Raw genomic sequence first — 9,392 nt, 5'->3', positions numbered from 1 at the left:
AAATAATTGGAGATCGGAATCCTGCTTGCACGCATAACTAAAACACATACCTCCGCACGTTTTTCCTTTATACCCATGCGCACACTGACATGAGAACGTTGTTGCACTGGAAGTACACTTTCCGCCATTTTGACAGGGAGAAGAGGTACAGTAATCGGCAACTACAAGAAATTATTAAATCAGAAATCTAATGGCATACCTCGAGTAAAATAAGGTACGTGTTTGTGTCTTGTTACTTTATTTTTATCTCCCCTCCATTGCCAGTTACGGCTGTCATGTACTATATATCCTCATTGTATGCGAATCACTCTACCTACAGAAGGTGTTCAAGATGAAATTACGTCATTTGTTGTAATTTTGAAAGTGTTCTCTTAAGGCACATTGTACTTTCACGTAGCAAGTATGAAACTTTAAATTACACACATCAATGCAAGCTCAATAGTTTCAAAAATGTTGCTGAGCATTCCTTGGAACACCTTGAAACACCTTATATGCATGTACATTACTAAGAACACCTTACATTATGATTTAACAATATTATTATGCCACCTGAGAGTCTAATTAAATGTTGTAAAAATAGTTCTGCTTGGATGTAATTCCCTTTGAGAAAAGAAGACCAAAACAGTTTGTTCTCCATCTTCAAGCGCTTCATTCTCGATTAGAATAATTCCCTTTACGCATAGAATCTATCATTTCCCAACTGAAACACCTTTTCAACGTTCGAAAGCTGTACGTCACACACTTAAGCAGTTTTAGAGACAGAGTCTAGATGAATGGATTATCACATTATCTGTCGTTGTTTTGAATTGATATTCCTAACGTTGGGAACAAAGGTGGTGAATCATCATACGATAAATCCATAAAAGGACAACTTCCGGTGGACGGTGAATCGTGTTACCTTTTGTATTTCTAATTTTGATTAAAGGTTTCAAATAATTGATGCTCTAACCGAAACGTTGGAAATCCAAAATAACAACAAACTTGTAAGAACTAAAAAGAAAAACAGACTGCCAAGATTGGAGTCCAATAACATCGCTTACCGCACTGTTCTGCTTCTGGTGTTCTTTCTGTAATGAAGGGTCATAATAATTATAATGGTAATAATAATGATAATATCTTTTTATCGCCTTATACAAAATAATTACACTGAGGCGCTTGGCAAGGGTAGGAAGATGAATGCAAGAATAAATGATTAAATGAAATTAAATGACCAGAATAACATAAAATCTTTTATCTGTAAAATTCTCAAAACAAAGAAAATTATTTCAAAGATCGATAGCTAAAAGTTTTTGTAGTTTTTTTTTTTTTTTTTGATAACCCAAAACAGTAACAGTTTTAGACATGGTAGGACATAAACCCTTATCTCTGAATTATAATTATTAATCATCAATGTAGTTTGAGCAGTAAAAACACAATTAAACAATATTTGGAAAATGGTATAGTGTTGTTGTAATTCTAAACATTTTCTTATAGTATTACCATATATTTTACTCACTACGTAATTAGTGATCAAGTGCCTGACATTAGAACATTGATAAAAAGAATTTTACCGCAATGAACTTTGATGTTCTATCTTTTAAAAAAAAGTGAAGCATTATAAAGCATAAATTAGATACTGTCTGACGTGTTTCATACCGATTGTTAGTCCGTTCTTGGTACACTGATTTTGACTACGAATAACTCCCTTTACCTGATCAATATACAGGGTTCACGGTGGATGTGCCCGATTTACAATGCTTTATTGCCATTTTCAGGTGTGCATATTGTTGGGACAAAAGAATGCAATTGTTATCCATTTATATATATAAAGGACCTAAGGGTAGTATAGATTGTAAAATAGCTTGTGAACACGTCCCGTATACGGCTTATTGAATAGTCTTGACACTTTGTACACTGATTCATTCTTATTTGTAGATATCCATTTAGTTCGGACGGGGGGGGGGGGGCTGTTTCCCTTAAAGTAATAGCGTATCTAAGAATGCTGGAGGGTGTAAAATAGTTTGTGAACAATTCAATACATATCCGATAACCTTGCAATTTTGTACAATACGCACTATCATTTAATGCTGTTCGTATTAATTTGATGCTGGATGAAAGGTGAAGATAACGAACTGTGGTCAATCTCATAACTCCTATAAGCAATGCAAAATAGATAGTTGGATAAACACGGACCACTGGATACACCTGGGGTAGGATCAGGTGCCCATGATGAGTAATCATCCCCTGTCGACCGGTTACACCCGCCGTGAGCCCTATATCCTGATCAGGTAAACGGAGTTATCCGCAGTCAAAATCAGTTAATGCAGGGTCAGAATTGTTATCTATATTGCACCTATCATCATAGTATCAGACGGAAAGCCTGTACGTTCATCACAACGAGATCGTATTAAGGTATATGTTATCTTCACAACGAAATAAGAAAATAAATAGAAATGAAATCTAAAAACAACTTACCCTCACAGCGTTTTCCAGAAAATCCGTCCGGGCACTTGCATTTCCAATGTTCCCACGATTTTCCAAATTTAAGAAAAGTTCCGCCGTTCTGGCAAACATTTGTTTTCCGGTAGAAATTCCTCGCTGTATGAAAGAAGAAAACAGTATTCAACCTTTGAATGTCGTTTTAATTATATATCAGGGTGCTTAAAGTTTTTTAGTAGCACCCAATTCTCAGTTATCCTGTCCTGCTGTTACATGTAACATGACCATTAAAAAGAAAGTAATCAAATCAGGCACTTAGCATGTTTTTTTCTGGGGGGGGGGGGGTCAGAAACGTGAAATTGTATAAAGGTCTTTATAAACAAGAATACAACTCACGTTATTCTATATTGTGGGCAAGATTTTTTGTTGTGATATGGCTGTATCAACCGTAAGACGTTAACATAGGTAGTAATATCTCCTTCGCCAAACGTTCGGCACTTAGAAGAGAGATTCGCGGGTTTCCGGATATAACCTTAAAATCGCAGTTACCGTGTCGCGGCAGGCGTTGACATGATAAAAAACCATATTTTTTACTCATATTGAGACGCACCAGTTGTAGGCAAAAACCCCCAAATTAGCGCTTACCCTGACACAGGGCCTTTCTTTTACATAGTCATATCCGAACGACCAGTGATTTTCACTTCTACAGGACGAAGGAGCAATCGCTACCCATGTTTATGTCTTAGATTTGACTCGGTCATGATGCGAGCGGGGCAGAGAACTCACGACCCCTGGTTACGAAGCGAACGCTCTACCACTGAGCTACCGCACATGTATTAAGGTTTTGTTGGAAACAAAGGCCTATGGTCCAAGTATTGCATTCCTTTTCAAATTACGCGTTTAAACATCGGCCGGGGAAGCGTTATTCCTTCAATACATGGAGTTAGCATTCTTCTCATTTGCTACTATCATAAAAAATAACTGGGGTCATCCAGTAAATTTCGCTTTTACCAATTGTAGTTTTTAAAAATGTCAATTGGATTTTTTTTTAAAAATATGAGCTGGGTTTTTTTTTTGTTTTTTTGTTTTTGTTTTTGTTTTTTGTTTCCCAAAGATTCAAATTGAAATTGTTCAAAATAGAGGAAAATCGACCAAATTTCACACTGTCTAATTGTTTAAACTGCTGCTCTGTTTTGATGCCCGTGTTGAACACGTGGTTGTCTCAAATAAACATGCATACAATGCATAATCTGATGAACCGATGAGACATAATTTACAAATCTAGGTCAGTGTTTTCATGCTTCCCCACATTCTTCTCAATTTATCTCATATTTTAATCCAGTTCACATGAACCAGAAACGCGGTGCTAAAATCACGTTAGTATGTACCTGCAAATAATACGATGTAACCTAAGTATCTTGAAAATTATTTTTCTTGTTGATTTTATTGGTCTTTTCTCAAATAAATGTTTTCTCTCTAAGTAAATACTGTTACCTTTGATAAGACGAATTAATCCTGATCTTGTATCCACTCCATTAATGATTGCAATGAGTACAACGACAGCAAAAAAGATCTAATTTGTAGGAAAAAAATGATAAAGTAATTTCGTTTGCGATTTCGCTTTGAGCTACACATACACTGGTTCAAATAAAGCACTTGTGTAATATTTTCAGAACTTAAAAAAATATTATAACATGCACACGCATTCACCTACTATAGATAATATCACAGTCCGGGCAAAATTTCAGAAAGGGTGAAAATGGATACTACATATATGTTTATCTAAGAAAAATGAATATATTTCATTGCGTGAATTTTGATTTTTTACTACAATGTTTAGGGGTGTATAGGGAGGAGCAATATATCATGATTTTTGGACATTATAGAAAATTTACAAGTTCTAAAACAAATTAAGAATTCAACCTTAGTGCTAATTGCAAACAGGATAAGCCGAAATATAGGCATATACCTATTCATCATATTTTCTGTTTGTAGCAAGTTATCCTTGATAAGTGAAGACATGTAGGTAGGAAGAAAGGTGAAGATAGCGAACAGTGATCAATCGCATAACTCCTATAAGCAACCCCTACGCGTAAGAATGAAACCAAAGCCAACTTATTTAAAAAATTGCAGAAAAATTGATTTACCTCTGAACAGCGCATGGTGATCCTGTTGTGCCAGCATTGAAGCCCCTCTCTTATTTATTTGTTTACATGTAAGAGCAGTGATTGGTTAACACAATTGTTATTCTTTCCACTTGTGATGGTTATAACGGCCACGTATGTTGAGTGACACAGATCGGTCAAATAAATCTATATTTTGACTCCTCCCTCGTTTACATTAACTCCTCCCATTCTCCATTACCTCCTCCAACTTACCTTTTATTTTATGATATTTGTATGACGTATTTCATATCGATTCTTAGGTCGTCATCTGCACACTGATTTAACTACCGATTACTCCGTTTACCTGATGAAGACGAAAGACTCACGGCAGTAGTGATGGGTTAACGGGGGTGCTTACTCATCCTAGGCACTTGATCCTATATGTCCAGGGATGCATTGTTTCATTGCTGTCAAGTTTTGCATTCTTGATAGGGATTATGCGATTGGTGACCAAAACCGTGATAAATTTCACACAATTTACATTTATTAACCAAAACTACATTTTCTTTAACGTTGCCTCCTCATTCACATACTGATTCTTTCATATTCTTTATGGGATTTGTTACATTGATCACTGTTCTTTATTTTCTGTTTTATTATAGAATTATCGAACGAAAGTACTAACACCTTCTATAAGGAAGAGCACAGAATCATCAGGAAAACTATTCAGACTAAAAATGAATTTTGATTGGTAAAACGAAGGTCTCCTTTTACTTTGTGTGACATGTGAAGGAAAAAGATTTAGGTGAAACACCATCTATATTACGTAACTGAAAGGGGGATATCTAGGTGCGATATGGTGTGTAAAAATTTCGTATACGTACTATGTGTAGGGCAGTTTGTTATGTCATATGACATTTATTTGGTATGGTTTTGAATAATTTGGTATAGAATGCAACAATTTGATATGATATGATGTGGAACAGTTTAGTTGAAGGCTTTGGAATGATGTGTTAGTTACCACTTCTAGGCACCTAAGTCAACCTCTAGTATGCCCAGGGATCTGTGTTCGCCCTATTCTTAACTTTGTATTGTTGATAGGATTTATGAGAATAATAAGTGCTCGTTATTTTCACGTTTTCATGTTGGTATGATGTGATCTGAAGTTTGGTATGTCATTGACAATTTGGTATGATATGATTTGGAGAATTGTGATATGAAAAATGATTGATTGATTGAATATTGTTCAACGTCCCTCTCAAGAATATTTCACTCATATGGAGACGTCACCACTGCCGGTGAAGGCCTGCAAAATTTAGACCTATGCTCGGCGTTTATGGCCATTGAGCAGGGAGGGATCTTCATCGTGCCACACCTACTGTGACAAGAGACCTCGGTTTTTGCGATCTCATCCGAAGGACCGCCCCATTTAATCGCCTCTTACGAAAAGTAAGGGATACTGAGGACCTATTTTAACCCGAATCCCCACGGAATTATGAAAAATGACAATGTTGCATGATGAAAAGGTAAACATAAAGAACAGTGATCAATCCCAAAACTTCTACAATACAAAATGGTATGATATGGTAAAGGGCATTTTGGTAAGCATGTGAGAATTTGGTATGATATGATTTGGAACATTTTTATATGACATTGACAACTTGTCACGATATGGAATGGAACAATTTGCTATAGTATGGTACACCTACTAAGAAATGACTGAAAAAAGTTATACGTTTAATATTTATTTCAAACAGAAAACTGTATCCCTTTCCTTAGGTGTCCTTAATAACTTGTGGCAAGTTTTAAACATACAAACGAACGATGTGATTAGATCACGCAGGTATCTGAATGACCACCGTTTGCAAAGTACAGACGGCGATGTATTTGATTTATTTATTTCTGAATTGGCGTAAGTTAATAAGATATGAATGTTACAAGATCTATTTCCCCGTTGCACTGCAAATACCGTGTGTATACACATGAAAAAGGATATGCTCAGCGTACGCAAAAGTAATGTCTTCTTTATACAGATGTTTCAAATATTGTTTTTAATATCTCAGAAAGTGTGTGGGCGAAAAACTGGGTTTTTCACGAAATCTATATAAATTATATGCAAATCGAAATCTATGTAATCCAGTATGAAATGTAGTTAATTGATTATTTTTCAATTACCCAAATTGGGTACCCTGCAAGAAGAGTTATATCCCATTTTCTATTATAGATATAAACATTACATATACCTTAAGAGGACATCTGAGTTGGCCTACACGTTCATATACTGTCGCTAACTGCACTACGGTTTGGACAAATAATCTATACCTTTGAATTTATACCTTGGTCGTCTGTTGTATTACCGTTTGAACAATTCAAAACTTCGATACGTCGAACTTACGCGACATAGATACACATAATGTGTCTTGCTTTACATAGGAGTATAGCTTGTGGCATATTCTTAAATGGGACGTAAATCTTTAAGCAAAACTGAAGAGAAATGGGTTTTATACATTGAAATTCTTTTATAAATGAATGCAAGTGGTCAATTTGTGAAATTAACATGAAGCCATATTTTCATACCACAACATGTCACATGCATCTCTGCATTCAAGGATATGCAGTGAATTTTGAATTAGCATGACTAATGAAACAGGGATAACACTATTATCATTTCCGTGTAAGATGGGATTTTGTAGATGCACTAAATGTGTAGTAAAAGTAACATGTGTGATGCATCTGTTATATAAACAACAAGACGTTAGGATTATTTACAGCACAGAGTGATGACTTTATTCACTACCAACAATGCATGAAACTTTATTACCTACATTTAATGTGTAACTTCAATAGAGCAATTTATTAACGTCCCAATCTGTCTGTATAACAGCGGTCGATCTATTTCTGATTGTGTTAGATAGAGTGTATGGGGACAATATTTTTTTCATTGTTTTTGGTAGAATTATTCCTTGCTAATAACGTGTATAAAAGTTCCCAATGAAATGTTTTAGAAATTTATTGAAATAAATGTCTTAATTACTGTTATCGATATATACGCTTTATTTTGTTCATTATTAATAAAATATTAATACATGTATATGGCTCATAAAGAAGTTTTACAAGAAGTATTTCCCGGAAGGACATTGTGTAAGATATGAAATCAACTTGCTATCAGTTTCCGGGTATTAATTAAACAATTATACAAATAAATGTATAGGTATGGATTCAACGCTTGGTCAGTGACATGATCACCAAAGACTACGTAGATATTGTAAATGAGTAACTCCAGCTTCTTTTGATATCAACTTCAGAGTATTGTGTGTAGAATCGGAGTGGTTTTGATAAAGTAATCTGTTGAATGATGTTATATGAATGGCTAATCATTAGATATGGATATTTTCTTTTTACATGTTTGTTGAAGAAGCACCTGTCTGTGATGTCAAAAACTCTAGTCTTTAATTTATCGTAAGAAATGATCGTGTAAAGTGTTGAAGTCACACGTTTTTGATGTTGTTGATTTGAGATGTTTTCTTTTAATAGTTTTTAAATGGATTTAATGAACACTTGGTTAAGAAACATCTGAATATCATCTGTTGGAATCTAGCAAAATTATTGTCTAGTAATTCATTCACAAGTTGTTAAATGACGGAAGAAAAATACTGCTGATAAAAACCAAACAAATATTTTATAACCTTGAGTGAGTTTGACATTCTAATCATTCTATCGACAATGTCCATGAAAATCAACGTAAACCATTCAACAATATGACAATATGAAATGCTCTGGTGTATGATGATCTAGGTTTAGTGTAGAAATGTAATTGTGTATATCATTCCACTGTTCACTATAACGACAGGAACTTGATTATCTGTAACGTTTCACCGCCCCTCTGTAATGGACAAACATTAGTTGGCCATATCACTCCACTCCACCGGAAGTAGGCTATTACTACTTAAGTAGTAATGTCACATACATAAATGCTAGATTTTCTTATTTACGTCTGATGTTTGACAATCATTTAGAAATGTAAGAACGAACGTTATGGGTTTTTGTTATCTTGATATTTTTTTTCTACTTGCACCAAATATCTCCTTAAAGAAGCAGTTGTTTCGCCCATGTATATTCATTATTTCATCCCATGTTTGTTTACATTGTAGGAAGTGTGTACAGGACTACGAATAACAGATAACGGAGACAGAATTCGAATACACTGAGGATATTATTCTGCTATGCACGTTAGACTTGTTAGAACAAAATGTCTTTGTCAAGTTGTAAGAAAATCAAGTTTTCATATTTAAAACAGCGGGTTGAATCATGTACCATCAACCACAATAGCTTAGTATTAACCCACAAATTAATCATTTGTTATTGAAAGAAATATGTATGGCTAATTTGTAAAATTCTACAGGTCCACACACTAAATACACGCTAGCACATGTCCATAATTAATGTTGTAATAGAATATATGGTAAGGTTATGATTAAACCTGTCACATTTAACATGACCCCTATTTAAAGTAACGTTCTGTAAACCATGACAATGGATGGTATTTATTATCATGCCGAAACCTCCATTCTTTTAAAAGTTTTAAGTTACAAGCGGTTGTCGGTAAATGATCAAGAATGTTCCAGATGCTGTTCCCTATCGTGGTTAATAATACAGACACAAGAAGAAATCTAAATTCGTATCTCTTAATTGTTAGAGGCGTGTAAAAGAATTATCATCGATTTAGAAAAGGAAATGTCCCTTGCATCTTGTAGTATTAAAATTCCATGGAGCACTGAGGAAAGCAATAATCAATTAATTCATATTATATTGTAGTATAAATATTACAAGCTATTCTTGACACGATCACGTTCCTTAACTTACTTTCTG

The 9,392-nt window shown here is 34.6% G+C and overlaps 1 long non-coding RNA gene across 1 annotated transcript; it reads right to left on the bottom strand.

Annotated features, from left to right (window-relative positions):
- Positions 1–75: 75 nt before the first annotated feature.
- On the bottom strand, positions 76–2,573 carry LOC130049581 (uncharacterized). Its single transcript, XR_008798128.1, has 3 exons — positions 2,455–2,573; positions 1,041–1,067; positions 76–161 (listed from the first exon to the last, which is right to left on the bottom strand). It is a non-coding gene; the product is annotated as an uncharacterized LOC130049581 (long non-coding RNA).
- Positions 2,574–9,392: the final 6,819 nt, after the last annotated feature.

The sequence above is a fragment of the Ostrea edulis genome, chromosome 8 (assembly GCF_947568905.1).
Source record: "Ostrea edulis chromosome 8, xbOstEdul1.1, whole genome shotgun sequence".
NCBI classification, from domain to species: Eukaryota; Metazoa; Mollusca; class Bivalvia; order Ostreida; family Ostreidae; genus Ostrea; species Ostrea edulis.
This window is presented reverse-complemented; position numbering and strand designations above follow the sequence as displayed.